The sequence below is a fragment of the Benincasa hispida genome, chromosome 10, assembly GCF_027475165.1.
Source record: "Benincasa hispida cultivar pf3 chromosome 10, pf3_genome.v1.1, whole genome shotgun sequence".
Classification (NCBI taxonomy): domain Eukaryota; kingdom Viridiplantae; phylum Streptophyta; class Magnoliopsida; order Cucurbitales; family Cucurbitaceae; genus Benincasa; species Benincasa hispida.
Genome location: NC_143487.1, coordinates 39,590,254 through 39,605,128, shown reverse-complemented (window position 1 = coordinate 39,605,128; position 14,875 = coordinate 39,590,254).

Genomic DNA, 14,875 nt, shown 5'->3' with positions numbered 1-14,875 from the left:
CTTGACAAAGGAAGATAGCACAAGATCCAAAGACTTAAAGCCTTTCCATCTTTTAAAATCGGTGTCTTTGCTGGTGGAGGCCTCACCCTCTTTCGAGCTAGAGGCTCGTGCCTTGTCGCTTGTTTCCTTCCCTGTATTTGCTTGTAATTTCGACTTGGGTTCACTTCCATCCTTTATTAATGGTGTCTCCATAAGCATTACCTCACCAACACCTTCATTCTTCAAATAAAATATTGCATCTACAAAGTGAGACTCAAATTCTAAAAATGGATAAGAGTCTGCTTCAACTTTCTTAATCCCGTCTTGATAGAACTTGAAACATTGATGCAGTGTTGACGTTATCACCCCATTCTTATGAATCCAAGGACATCCCAACAACAGCTTATACGTGGTCTTTGAGTCTATGACATGAGGAATTCTAAGCACATCATGCCTATCACCCTTTGATTACCTCAGTTGAAACCTTGAATTACCAACTTCTTGTTCGACAATTCTTCCATTATATTGATGGCTGATCCATTGTTGATGAGAACTCGCCCAACTCTCTGTTCTCAAACGTATATCGAGACGTACAGAGGCCAATCATGCAACTTTCATGCCAACAGTAGCTCCTCATCTGAGAACCTATAGATGTACAACAAGAGGCAAATGCGTGTGTCGTAGAGGTTGAGACATTAGATGCGTTGGACTCTAACAACACGTTGATGAGAACCATCTTAGTTGCTTGAGGGAGTGACAACAGGTCACTATTGATACTGCTTTATTTAGATATTGCAGTTAAAAGAGAGGAAAGTTGCGTTAATTGTATGGAAATGGGCTAAGAAATGCAAGAATTATAAATTTTCGCCAATACACCCACTGACACCATTGCGATGGTAGAAAATAATATTTCAAGTCTATTTTGCAGGAAGTCAAGTCACCGTATGCGCTCATGGATCAAGAGAAAAAGATTAATGCATCTACGTCACATTACGCTCATCATTCAGGAATGAATAAATGTTCAACACAATGACGGCACATGCGACAATCGATCAAGAGCTTGACGATCAACACAACTTCAACCTCATACGGTAATAAAAAACAACACCGCATGTGGGCACACGATCAAAAGATGCAAATGAGCAACGCAATCACGGAGGATTTTGACACGTGTACAACTAACCATTGTGCATTTTAGATGGATTGATTGCATAATAGAAGAAATATTTATTCCACTATTTTTGGAATTTCCATAACAATAAAATGGGGACCACAAGTCAGAGAGTCAAAGCTTTCATCTATAAATACCCTAAAAGAATTCACTGAAAAATATACTTGATATGGGGATAATTGATACGAGGCTATTGAGAGAGAGGCTGATCTGAGTGCTGATTGGAGAAGATCCAGGAAGAAAAAAGATAAAGTTGAGAGGTGAGTCTCAGGGCGAATCATTCCAAATCCCCGTCGTAAAGCTCTGTACCTAGATCAACTCTACTGGTTGAGCAAGCCTGAGAGGGAAGCTCATCCTTCCATTCACTCCATCTACGCCGGCAAGCAATCTCTCCATCCAGATCGGTGTCAAGACATTGACACTCTTCTGTATCTGTTTCTAACTCTTATTCATCAATTATATTTCATCTTCTTCGTCTAAATCATTCACAACCATGTATCAGGCGTTTGATTTTATAATTAATTGTTGTGATCATTTTCATTTCCATATTTTTATCTATTTCCATTCCTCCATAAATTGCTTTCTCCAAGATGTTTTCTTAATCCCTAGGTGATTAATATGAATTAAGCAAGTAATTTAATCTGTGCTAAAGATATAAGGATGTTTAGCTAGAGCATGCTAGATGGCATCTTCACCTGTGAGAGTAGAAGTGAAGATGTCATTCTGATCTGTCGAGAGAAGGTTAGAAGAATGTGTTAACTAAAGCAAGAAGTACTTCTAGAAATGGAAGTAACCTTGCGTTCATTACGTTCGTCCCTGTTTCACCACAGAGATGTGGGAAACGCGGCCGATCACCGAGAGGTGTATGCCAAGGGAAAGCGGAATCGTACTTATATCTTTAATGCAATTAAGAAACTTTCTCTTTCTGCTTCGCACATAAGCCTTGCCACCACATAACACACTGTATAATCTTCACAGTCAGTCTCAACCTTAGTATCTTGTATTATGTAACCTGTATCTTGTATCATGCTTAGGTTTATTTTATCGCACTTTACTTTTATCGCAATTTACTTTATTATCGCATTTTTATCGCTTATCTTTACTTTACTGCACAATTTACTTTATCGCATGTACAAACCACACTTTTATTGAATTGAAAAACCCCCGGTCGCATATATCACAAACGTAACACAATCAACCTAAAACAATCCCTGTGTTTGACCTTGGATCACTCCGAAAAACTTGCGGTGAAATTATACCTTGTTTCAACGCAAGAAAACATGTGACAACGCATAGCATCCTACAAGCATATCGTTAATAATGCATACATCTAAAAGTAGTATCACATATCATTGCAATCATCCATGCGTTGTATGACATAAGAAGATAAATTTTATTCATTCATATTCATATTTGTCCACATGCTTAAAATAGAAGCATCAATTTTTATATCAACAAGTTTATGGATTAAAATTATGTCAACAACTATGCTGAATGATAGTAAGTCTTTTGATTCTTTCATCACTTTTGATGAACTTAGAGGAGCATCCTCTTCTCCTGACATGCTGACAGCGTGAATAAAACAACCTCTAGTGCTATCCTCGAACAACAGCCATAAAAGTTCTCCAGCAGAAAATATGTTTACGTCACATGCTGCCAACAAGCCCGCCCAATCATTATTTTTTCCATTCCTTTTCTGAGTTATGTTCCCTTTTCTTTAACTCTAAAAGGAGTGCAAATCTTTTTGGGTAGAACTCGACTTTCTCTTCTTTCGATGCATTATGAGAATCCATCCATCATCATCGTCATCATCAACATGTTATTCTTTATTTTGAATATCTCTAATCTGAACTGCTTGTTGAAACCGAACGAGTACAGGTCCAAAGGTCCCAAACTGTACTAAACTCTATTTTTCATCGTAACACATATCCGATGTTCGAGCACTCGATGTTACTACCACTACGGCATGATTTTTTTGAGCAACCTCGTTCAGATATAGCCTAATTTTTCTATTACGATTAAACCTTAGAATCAACTCCTTCAATAGAAAACATTTTTTACTAGATGGCTAATGGCCCTATGATACTTGTAGTAGTTAGAATCGTCAACTTTTCTGGCTTGCTTTAGTCGTTTACATTCTGATAGCTGAATAAGCTACTTTTCTGGCAATTGCTCAATCATATTTGCAACATCGAAGTTGAAAAATGGATGAACTTTTTCCTATCACTTCTTCAAAATTAGGCGACGTATTTAGCCTCCATCATATTTTTTCTCAATTTTCTTCTCTTTTCCTATTGAAGAAAATTTTATAGACGTCATATTTACCACTATTGATTCCTTCGTGGTTCTTTTCACAATCTTTTAGCGACCTTTGATCTCTTTCTTGTCCTTCTTCATCTCAGAGATCAGGAAATCCTTCGTCCCTCTATTGGCGATGCTCAACTCCATAACGTGGGCAAGAGTTGCTAATTCCTCAAATATATAGGGTTTTATTCCCTACAACATATAAAAAGGTCTTCAGTAAATACCTTGGGTGCGCAGTTCTACCACAGATAGTTTAGTGAGCCAGTCTTGAAGCTCAAAGCTCTCCATCGATTGATGTAATCGATGACCAACTCTCCTTTCCATTTTTTGGCATTAATCAACTCCATCATACTAACAGTGTGTCTGGTGTTGTAGAAGTGATTTAGAAACTCTCTTTCTAGCTCCGACTGTAGATCACTTTAGGCTCTAGATTAGTGTACCAATCAAAAGCATTTTCTTTCAGGGTCCTAAAAAACTACTTGACCAACAAATTTTCTCTACTTCCAGTGTTCTCGCATGTTTCGACAAAATTGGCAATATATTGTTTTGGATTATACTTTCCATCAAATTTCTTTAACTTCGAGGGTCAAAACCCAATAGGCATCCTCAAGTTATCAATTCTATGGGTGTATGACTTAGAATGCATAAAGGAGGACATGATCATTTCTTGCAACTGTTGGATTGATAGAGAGGCAACAGAGTTTAATTGCTACGGTTAAGCTTCTTGCAACACGACCTTCCGTTTGTCATTTTCTTTGACAGTAGGGGTTTGACTTGACTCGGCGATTTCATGAGCCTGCACCTGCATTCTTAAGGCAGTCATCTCATGATTTTTCTTCTCAACAACTTTCAAATTAATCTTTCTTTCCATTTTCGCCATGGCGGGCTCGGTCGTTGATGCTTGAATTTTATGAAGTGGAAATTATGGATGATATATGTTGGTGGATTGCGTTGTGAACTCAAGTTTCCCCAGAGGAATCCAAGTGTAAATTCCTCTGAGTTTCCTGGTAATTCCAGGGTCCAACACAGGGACTTTTGAAAATAGTTGCTTTGGAGATTTTTATGAAAACTTGCGGTGACCAGTTGAATAAATAAGTGTTGGGTTGTTGTTGCGTTAATGAAAATAATAACGAATGCGGCAGAGTTCGAAAAGAGTTAGTAAACGGGAAATACGATGAATATGCGGTGAACGGGTCGAGAAGGGTTTCGACTAACACTCCCTAGGATGCGTTCATGCCTTGCGATCATGCAACATGCATACAATAGTAAACTACCTCTCGGTGTGAATGCCACAACTTCTAAGGCTAGAACGCATGCGATAAGTCTACAGGTTTACACATAAACCTCTATCTTTATTTATGCGATGACAACATGACATTCACATAAATATGCGACCACATAATATCATTCCTATTCCTAGGATGCATGCGATGCAAGTTGACAAACAAAGCTTATCTCTAAGTCCCTATCTCTTGTTTATGCAAGCCTAATCTTGCTCTTTCGAGTCCAGATTCTAACCTAGCTCTCTAGAGACATTAGGTTCTTTCTTTAGATTCTCTCTCGACTAACTCTAAAGGGGTATTTTGCACAACATAAAACAAGACAATCGCAAGCAATGAACTTTCTAGATCATGTTAGCTTAGTTCCTCTCAACCCATTCAACTAGTTTAGCTACTCGTGCGTATTAAGAGAGTGAGCAGATGTAGAAATAGGACTTCCATTTAATAGATATAAAATGAAGTACAGAATAACAATGCAAGTATAGTAAAGAGCCAGAAGCAATTTCTTGCTACCAGGCGTTACACTGTTTCTACTCGTGTTCTAAATATATTCTCGCTTTCGCAAGAGTCAGCTCGCTCTCTGCTCATACACCCCAAGGTTCTCTCTTGAGCTGCCTTGGACAATCTCTGCCATCACCACTCTTCTCTTGCTCTGCCATAAAATGGAAAAGAAAACTATGAACAGAGGTATGAACTTGTAATGGTGATGAGGTAATCAACTACTAACCCCTTCTCTGAAGAATGCACTTGGTATTTATAGGGCATCAAAAGTGAAAGGTGGCTTCTCTCTCCTGGTTATACAGATGGGACAGCTTTAATTCCTAACTGATGCACTGGATAACTGTCACCGATAAAGCTGGATGTACTTTGTGACCGTTATCGGCTGTCAACTTAATTTGGATCCGATTGCTGTCAGCTTTCTGTCCCATCGATCTTAATTGTCCTTTCGTCCAGATGCGTCCACCATGTTGCGGTGATTCTTCTTGGGTGAATGTTTGCGAGCACGATCAACGTAAAGTCTTGCGGTGAAGTTGCGCTCGACCAATGTATTCCTATGATCGCATTCTTTGCATTGCATTAATGCATTATTCTGTACAAAAATATAAAGATCAACTGCTCTAATGCATTGGACGCATGCGACCGCAATATTATAGAATTTATGCTTAATGGATGCAATTTAATATATTTCATCAACGCATTCCAACATTGTTTAAGGATTTAGCACTATGATGATGTGTGTTTCTGCCCGTTATCAGACACCCAAATTTAAACAATGCTTGTCCTCAAGCATAAGCTAAAGATTCCTTTAGCAAGTTAGCCACAAAGTTCTTTCCCTAGATTTCTCAAAGATACTCCATTCAAATCCTATATGCCAGAATTTCCTTAGTCTTATTCAAATCTCTTCCTAAAATACTTCTAAGACTTAGGGATTGCAAGCTTAACTTTCAAAAGGACTTTACTGAATTCCGGAACATCACCTGATTTATTTCAAAAAGAAAATTTTCTACCGGGGTGTCAATAATTTATCCTTGCACACAAATTTTCTTCATTGCTATTTTTTCTGACCTTGTGCTGATCTGAGTTCCTTGCCTTCGTTTTGGTTTGCCCCCATGGGTGTCATGCGGACATCCAACTATGAGCAATACACTCTTTTTCAGACTAAACTCATTTTGGCTTGCCCCCACGTGTGTCATGCGGACATCCAACTTCGGGTACGTGCCTTTCACAAATTAACTCTAATCAACTTGGGTTTCCCATTGTGTTGACAGTGAAGTTGTTATTCTCAATTTTTTTTTTCGCAAGGTCGGAAAAAAACACCCCACCCTCAAATTTAAAATACGGCAATGTTCACATTGCCAAAAGATTAAAATAAGTCATGTGATGGTCATAGAATACGTTGTAAAAAGAGTTTGAAAGAAAGCTAGAAACCCTTAATTTCGAGAAATATTTCATGAGGTGACTATCTTAAGATTTACATTGACTTCTGTATATACGAAAGAAATAGATGTATATTTTTCATCACTGAAATCATACTTGGCAAAGAACAATATGTGGTAAACTACTAAAGCTATCTACTTGTGATATGTTTGCGGTAATCAAGGAGGATGTGGTGATAAAACTTTGAACAGGATGCGGTGATATGCAATGTGATAGCGCAAAATTTGAAGTAAGGATAAGGAAGGGTACACCCCCAAATTTAACACTGTTGCCCGCATGGTATTGACACATCCATCTTGCAGCGATCATTATTCGTTGGGTTGCGGTGATGGAATAAGATAAGTGCTGCTTCGCATAATATTTTCGCAATCCAGCGCCTCGATCGTTGTAAGGAAAACAAAGAGAGGGTCAAATTATTTTAAACAAAATAAAAGGTTTTTTTTTTTTGTAGTAATAGAAGTGAAAAATGAAAAGATAGTAAAGTAAGGATAATTCTGAGTAGTGGAGAAAAGAGCTGAAGACTTGAGATTTTCCAAAACTTTGCGTCCCTGATAAATTGCAATCACCTGATAACGCAGGGACCACCTACTTCCTTCTTCATTCAAGGTTTCTTAATTCCATGGAGTCTACTTGGCGATGCCAGTCTTCTCCATGGTATGCCTTTACTCGCTGTCCATTGACCTTGAATATGCTGGTTCCATCGTCATTCAGTAATTCCACCGCACCATGCGGAAATACTTGTCGAATTATGAACGGTCTGGACCAACGAGACTTTAGCTTTTCCGAGAAGAGTCTCAGATGTGAATTAAAAAGCAAGACTTTTTGCCCGAATTGGAGGTTCTTACTGCATATGCATTAATCATGCTAGCGCTTGGTGTGCTCTTTATAAATTTTCACATTTTGATATGCGTTGTTCCCCCATTCTTCTAGCTCAACCAGTTACACTTTCCACGCTTCCCCTACTTTCTTCAAATCGCGCTTCCCCTGTTTTCTTCAAATCGAAATTCAATTTCTTGATCGCCCACAATGCTTTATATTCCAGCTCCAAAGGCAAGTGACATGCCTTGCCGAATACCAACGCATAAGGGGACATATCGATAGGTGTTTTAAATGTGGTTCGGTATGCCCATAACGCATCATCAAGCTTCATTGCTCAATCCTTCCGCGAAGGTTTGACTACCTTCTCAAGTATCAATTTAATTTCTCGATAGGACACTTCAGCTTGACCATTTATTTTCGAATTGTATGCGGTGGCCACTTTGTGGAGGATATTGTACTTGCGCAGCAGCTCCTTTATATTGTGGTTGACAAAGTATGATCCTTCATCACTTATGATGGCACGGGGAGTGCCAAAATGCGTGAAATTATTTTTCTTCAGGAACTGGAAGACTACTGCCGCACCACTTGCGGCACATGCAATTGCCTCTATCCACTTGGAGACATAGTTGACGGCTAATAGAATGTAGTGCTTACCGTTTGAAGGAGGGAATGGTCCCATGAAATCAATCCCTCATACGTCAAATAGTTTTAGCTCCAAGATAGTATTCATTGGCATTGCATTCTACCATGAAATGTTGCCGGTGCATTGACACCGACCACATTTCATTGAGCAGCATCCTTAAATAATGAAGGCCAGAAGAATCCACTTTGTAAAATTTTGGCTGCAGTACGTTGTCCTCCAAGTGCCCTCCATATGGCGAATCGTGGCACTGCGATAATATGCGTTGTTGAGCAGCATCTGGGATGCATAATCGAATGATTTGGTTTACACCTCTTTTATACAGATTCGGCTCATCCCAACAATAGTATCTACATTTATTCTTGAGCTTCTTCTGTTGATGGTAGGTGTAATCTTCAGAAAATTGTTCACAAACCAAATAATTAACGATGTTCGCATACCAGGGCAGTTCTTCTATCGAATCAGCTGCTCATCCGGGAACACGACACTCACTTTAGATTCATTGCGGTCAACCTCAGGATTTTCTAATCTGGACAGGTGATCCGCAACTTGATTCTCTGTGCCCTTCCAATCAATTATCTCGATATCAAATTCTTGAAGGAGGAGAACCCATCTGATCAACCTCGGCTTTGTGTCCTTCTTTGTCATCAAATATTTGATTGTCGAGTGATTAGTGTGAATGAGTACCTTGGTTCCCAATAGATATGCCCGAAATTTTTCCAACGCAAAAATCACGGCCAGAAGCTCTTTTTACGTGGTGGTATAATTAAGTTGAGCAGGGTTCAAAGTTTTACTCACATATGTGATAGGGTGCAAAATAGTTTTCTTCTTTTGCGCTAATGCAGCTCCCATCGCATACCCACTTGGGTCACACATGAGTTTGAATGGGAGTGTCCAATCCGACGCAATCAAGACGGGTGCGGTAATCAGCGCATCTTTTAAAATTTTGAATGCGTTGAGGCAATTGTTGTCAAATTCAAATTTCTTGTCTGCCTCTAACAATGCACTCAGTGGTTTTGTATTTTAGAAAAGTCCTTGACGAATCGTCTATAGAATCCGACATGCCCTAAGAAGCTTCGCACAGCCTTCACGTTGGTTGGAGGTGGAAGCTTTTCAATTGCGTCAATCTTTGCTTTGTCCACCTCCAACCCTTCTCGGGAGACCTTGTGTCCCAACACTATTCCCTCCTTCACCATGAAGTGACATTTTTCCCAATTGAGTACCAGGTTCGTCTCTTCACATCTTTTCAGAATTTTCTCCAAATTGGCCAGGCAAACTTCATAAGTGTTTCCATAAACGGAGAAGTCATCCATAAATATTTCTACTGAATCCATGAGATAATCTGAAAAGATCACTATCATGCACCTCTGGAACGTGCTTGGTGCATTGCAGAGGCCAAACAACATGTGGCGAAAAGCAAATATCCCATATGGGTAGGTGAATGTGGTCTTGTCTTGGTCTTCAGAAGCTATCATGATCTGATTGTACCCGCCATATCCATCCAAGAAGCAATAAAAATCGTTCCCTGCTAATCTATCCAGCATTTGTTCGATGAATGGCGAAGGGAAGTGGTCTTTCTTTGTGGATGCATTCAATTTGCAGTAGTCCATGCAGATGCGCCATCCAGTGATGGTCCTTGGCGGTATTAATTCATTTTTCTCATTTGGGACTACCGTCATTCCTCTCTTCTTCGACACACATTGAAAGAGGCTGACCCATGTGCTATACGCAATGGGATAGATAATGCTCGCATCCAGCCATTTGATAATTTCCTTTTTGACGACCTCCTTCATCGTAGGGTTACGTCTGCGTTGATTTTCAATGGTTGCTTTGTGGTCATCCTCAAGACGAATGTGGTGCATGCGGGGCTAATTCCTCTGATATCAGTGAGCGTCTAGCCGATTGCTCGCACATGCTTCTTGAGAATGCTCATCAACGCATTCTCTTGATCTGCGTTAAGTGTGGAGGAAATTATCATTAGCAGCTTCTCATTCTACCCCAAGAATGTGTACTTCAAATTTGTTGGTAGGGTTTTCAATTCAAGTGTTGGTGGTTCCACGAGAGAAGGTTGCATTATTTTTCTTTCTTCTTTCGGCTCTTCTTCTTGTGTTGAGATCAATCATTCTTCTTTGTTTGTTTTTGCTACGGTCACATTGCAGGCAGTCGCGGATGCATTGGCATCCTCTTCTCCACATTGTTCATCAGACTTTTCTTCTTCAATCAAATTCAGGTCATCTTCAGAATCTGGCAAGTTTTCCTCATCAGGAAATTTCATGGCACGAATTATGTTAAATTTGAGCTTCTATCCATTTATGCTCAAAGTGATTTCTCTCTTGTGCACATCAATTTGAGCATGACCCATTGATAGGAAAGGTTGCCCCAAAATGATGGGCACATCTTTATCGACCTCATAATCCAGGATGATGAATTCAGCTGGCAAAATAAAGTTATCAATCGTGATCAGCACGTCCTTCACCTTACCCTCTGGACGAACCAGAGATCTGTCGACCAGCTGGAGAGTCACAGATGTGGGCACAATTTGCCCCACATTTAATTGTCGAAAGATTGACAGCGGCATCAAATTTATGCTGGCCCCCAAGTCACACAGGGCTTGCACAAATAGAGTCCTCCTATGGAGCAAGGAATAGTGAAGCTCCCAAGATCGCTCATCTTCGGTGGGATAACAGAGAACTTTGCGTTAGTGCCACCGTGGAAAATTTTCCAGCGCCTCTCTTCTTAGTTACCATCCTTCAGAAACTTGGCATAGGCAAGCATTTCCTCAATCGCTTCACTGAAAGGAACATTAACATGTAATTGTTTTAGCATAGACAGGAAGCATTGGTACTGTACCTCTTCATTTTTCTTCTTCCTTAGCCTCTGAGGGATGGGTGGTAACTGAATTTTCACGGTTCTCGTTTCATTTTACTTTGAGGTTGACGCAACTTCAGGTTCTACTGCTTCATTTTCCTTTTCTTCTTCTTGCGTTGCTGCAATCTCAGGCTTAACATAAAACAAGACAATCGCAAGCAATGAACTTCTTAGATCATGTTAGCTTAGTTCCTCTCAACCCATTCAACTAGTTTAACTACTCATGCGTATTAAAAGAGTGAGAAGATGTATAAATAAGACTTCCATTGAATAGATATAAGATGAAGTACAGAATAACAATGCAAGTATAGTAAAGAGCCTGGAGTAATTTCTTGCTGCCAGGCGTTACACTACTTCTACTCGTACTCTAAAGATATTCTCACTTTCGCGAGAGTCAGCCTGCTCTCTGCTCTTACGCCCCAAGGTTCTCTCTCAATCTGCCTTGGACAATCTCCGACGTCACCACTCTTCTCTTGCTCCGCCGTAAAATGGAAAAGAAAACTATGATAGAGGTATGAACTTGTAATAATGATGAGGTAATCGACTACTTAACTCCTTCTCTAAAGAATGCACTTGGTATTTATAAGGCATCAAAGGTCAAATGCGGCTTCTCTCTCTTGGTTATACAGATGGGACAACTTTAATTCTTGACTGATGTACCGGATAATTATCACCGATAAAGCTGGATGTACTTTGTGACCGTTATCGGCTGTCGACTTAATTTGGATTCGATTGCTGTCAGCTTTCTGTCCCATTGATCTTAATTGTCCTTTCGTTCGGATGCGTCCACCATATTGCGGTGATTCTTCTTGGGTGAATGTTTGCGAGCACGATCAAAGCAAAGTCTTGCGGTGAAGTTAAGCTCGACCAATGTATTCCTATGACCGCATTTTTTGCATTGCGTTAACGCATTATTTTGCACAAAAATATAAAGATCAACTACTCTAATACATTGGAACTACTCTAATGCATTGGACGCATGTGACCGCAATATTATAGAATTTATGCTTAATGGATGCAATTTAACATATTTCATCAATGCAATCCAAGATTGTTTAAGGATTTAGCACTATGATAACGTGCATCAGCCGTCACTTCTATCATCATGATAGACATCACATCCAGGTATGATTCCCTCTTCGACTTGCTGAAGGCAGAAGTAGAGTTTTCAAACAAGGAAATTACCTTAATGATAACCTCGCCTTTAGGAGACTCTGTTATCTGCTTCAAAATGTTATGAACGATGATGGACCTTTATTCTTGTCCCTATAAAACCTCATCTGAGTGACTGCGGGTGACAAGTCTCATGTAGTAGTTTCTTGCAACAATTACTTTGGATGCAACTTTCTTTGGTACCATTGATTTTTTTGGATGGTGAGAGAGAGATGAGAGGTAGAGATGTGCCACTGGGTGTGCCAATATTTTCGCATGAAGGTTTCAGCAGAAACTTGTTTCATGGTGTGGAACTTGTGCTGATGTTGATATTGATGTTTATTTGATGCGAGGTGCCTCTGATTCTCTGTCAGTTGGATGTGTACGCTTGACTTGAAGAAGCGAAGCGTGTGATATTCTTGAAGTTGAAGTTTTGGAAGAGTCCTTGTACCTTCAAAAGATTTGTGTCTTCAAAGAGTGTACAAATTTAAGAGTCTATAAGTCTTCTGGTTGTTGGGAGAATTCTCTAGGTTCTCTGGAATGTAGAATTGCTGACCCCCACAAATGAAGAAAGTTACTCCATTTATAGAGTTCTTTGGTGAGCTTCATGAGTTTGGGCTTGGTTAGTCTATGGGTCACCCTTGGGCCGAATTAGTTGGACTTGGACCTACTTTGGCCTGTGGGCCCAATTAAGCCCATTTTTAGGCTCAACTGGACTTTAGTCCAAATTATAATATCAAATTTGGTCAAATTAATTTTACTCAAGCTAACGTTTGTGATGAAAACACATGGCATCATTGGACTTTGCCAATTTATGTTTTCAACATTACTTTGGGGACACATGTCAACTTCTAATTGGTTCAAAATTTTAATTATTTAGTGTTTTGTCATTAATTTAGTGAATGACGTGGCAACTTTTGATTAGTCCAAAATTTATCCTTTAACAGTTACTTCTTTAAATTATATACATAATGATAGAAGAAAATAATTCTTACATAAAATTGTAATGAACATCTTCTTTTCTCTCGTCGAGCCTATAATTTTTTAATGTAAAAATAATTATATCCATGATTCCTTTAGTTAGATCATTCTCTATTTCATCATTTAAATCATCATTTCAAGCATCCCAAACTTTCTCAAAATAAAGATGAAGTATATTAAACCTATTATTTTTTTATTTTTATATTATTATTACACATTTATTTTATTATAAGCTAATCTTCTTTTAAATAGATGATTTAAATTGCAAGTTATTTTATTTAATATAAATTATTTAATAAGAGTTTAGGAAAAAAATGTAATGAAAAATATTGAGTCGATTAAAATTTTATTGATTTACGATTGTAGTTTTGTGGCCCAAAATACTGACTTCTTTTCCTTTAGGCCCAATTCAAAATCTGGAAACAACCCAAAACTTCTGTAAACCCAACAAAAGATGCTGAGTTAATGGAGTTAGGAAAATTTATTCCTTCAACCTAATGATGACACTCCTCTGCCACGTACCAGCTTGGTCAGTGCACTCTTTCTTATTGTCAATCACACTGAGTGCAAAATCAGAGTGAAGTCTAAAGGGTATTCAAGAGAGAGAAAGGTCTTCTTCCTTGGTCCTCTATGTTCTTGACGGTTTCTGAGAGAGATCTTGATGAATCAAGCTCCCCTTCTTTAGTGAATCACCTGCATAAAATCATAAATGGAAAAATGATGCCACGAGGAACAAGAAGATAGCAATCAATGAGGAAAAAGAAGAAGACACAGGAGTCAAGTGGTTCAGCCGAAGCCTACATCCACTGTGCAAGGTAGGGTATTTGTGTTTATTGATTGTTCTTTTGATTCTTATAAGAATGGTTATTTTTCACTCACATTCAGCTTCTAATATCTCTCTCTTATTTATACACAGGTTTACAAGAACGCAAAGAGATGGTTACAACATGGAACAGAAAAGCTAAATAGATAATTCTTCTTACTAAGCTCACTTTTTGTTATTTCTGTTACAAATTTCTACCTTGTAAGCATTCAGTGAACCTCCCACAAAATGTTGAGCTGACTTTGAACTACCCTTTTTCAGGTAACTCGAACCCAAGGAGGTCTAGACAATGACCAAGCTTGCTTTGAGGAACGATTTGATCAACATGTCAGCTGCGTTATCATAGGTATGTATCTTCACAACTTCTGATTCCCCTTTCTCAATTTCTTGTCAGATGAAGTGGTATTTGATATTTATGTGTTTAGGTCTACTGTGAAATTGTTGATTTTTAGACAAATAGATTGTACTTTGATTATCACAGTAGATTTTTACTTTAGGTTGTGTGACTCTGACATCATTTAGCAATCCTTTCAGCCATAAGCCTTCTTAGACTGCCTCGGACAAGGCTATAAACTCAGCTTCTATTGTCGATAGGGCCACAACAGAATGTACGCTAGCTTTCCAACTTTATTAGATTGTTTCCCTATAGGAAAACATAACCTGATAGTGAACGCCTCTTATTTAGGTCTCCTGCATAATCAGCATCCACATAACAATACATTTCATCATTAGAAGGGTCATTCTATTTTTATAGGATTCGATCTCCCTTAGGTGAACATAGATACCTTAGTATCCACTTAATTGCTTCCTAATGACGTTTGCCAGGGTTATCCATGTACTTATTGACCAAAGTTGTAGCATAGGATAGATCTGGTCTTGTAAAAGTCATTAGATACATCAATGATCCTGCTGCCTGGGAA